Source organism: Microtus ochrogaster, chromosome X (assembly GCF_000317375.1).
Source record: "Microtus ochrogaster isolate Prairie Vole_2 chromosome X, MicOch1.0, whole genome shotgun sequence".
NCBI classification, from domain to species: Eukaryota; Metazoa; Chordata; class Mammalia; order Rodentia; family Cricetidae; genus Microtus; species Microtus ochrogaster.
The window spans coordinates 56,383,167-56,384,659 of record NC_022026.1 but is presented as its reverse complement, the minus strand read 5'-3'; positions in this window follow the sequence as shown (position 1 = coordinate 56,384,659).

Sequence of the window (1,493 nt, the reverse complement as noted above, 5' to 3'; positions counted from 1 at the left end):
CTCACAGGCAATGTAATATCATGGTTAAAATGCTGGTATTTGACATCCATTGAGCTGGGCTCAAATCCGCTCTGTGCTCCATACCCATTAGACAATAATTTGCCTCTGGTAAGTTATATTTCTCACCCCCCCCCAATGGTGTCCTCTATCCAATGGGGCTGGTATTCACACTGTATGAATGTAAACCTTCATGCTTCTGCAAAGTTTTCTGGGGAGTAAAGAAACAGCTCCCTGTAGGCAGAAGAGGACTTTAAAACGAGTTGCTCAAATCTAAGCCTGTTATGAGCAAAGGTCACCTTTGTGATGGTGCCTAGTAGATAGTTGGTGCCCGTTTTCTTTTCGATGGCCCAATTCTTTCTCCCAGGTTTGTGTTTAGGAGGCTTCTTTGTATAAAGCACCTGGGAGAAGTGGTATTAGTCTAGAAGTCGATATCAGGATTTCAAATATATGAGGAATCTGCCTTTTGTTTAACAAAGGGGAGTCTGTCTGCCTCTCTCTTCTTTTGCTTAGACAGTCCTCAGTGTTTAGAGAAACACAGAGTGAGTTAAATTGTCTTACAACAGGATCCCCCAGGAGATCAAAAGAGAGAACAGCGGTGTCGTGATGTCTTTAATCCCAGCACCATAGAAGTAGATACAGGCAGACGTGTCTGTGAGTTCAAGATCAGCCTGGTCTACTTACTGAGTACCAGGAAAGTCAGTGTTACACAGTGAAACCTTATTGGGAGGTGGGGAATAGGGAGACGAAGAGGGACATGAAGAGGCAGAGGGAGAGGGGGAGACTTTGAAGTGGAGAGGAGTAAGCCGCCAATGACGGTAGAGGACAGAAAAGGCCACCAAGCATGGCTTTCCCCAGTACTGAGAGAGGCTGTGGAGTCCAAAGACTGAGCATGTCTGATCACTAGTTGATAGTTTGCTGTGCATCTTAGGTGACAATAGAAATAATAGGCAGCTCTGGAAGGAATTTTTGCCACTCTTTTCCAGCATTGTCTCTGAATTTTCCACAATTCATAAACACTAATTCTCTACAGCTCAGGGGAAGAGGAGTTTGCTAGGCAGGATTGGTGCCAGGGCTATTTTGCACTCCCTTTTTCAGTTTCAGGGCTCTCGACCCTCAGGGTTCCGGCATAAGACAGTTTCATTGAGCTGGTCTATGCTAAACAAACGTAGCCGGGCTTCTGCATTTCCTTAATTGAAGTGTCTAAGAGTAAATCAACTTTTCATGTTTCCCCCAAATTGGTATTGGGACCTATGTAATCTCAGTTACTTTTTCTTTTCTCTTAAAACATTTTTATTCCACATTGTGTGTGTGTGTGTGTGTGTGTGTGTGTGTGCATGTGTGTGTTGTGGTCTGTGTGAGTGTGTGTGTTGTGTGTGTGAGAGAGTGTGTTGTGGTGTGTGTGAGAATGTGTGCATGTGTGTGTGAGTGTGTGCGTTGTGTTGTGTGTGTGCGTGTGTGTGTGCATGTGAGAATGTGTGCATGTGTGTGTGAGT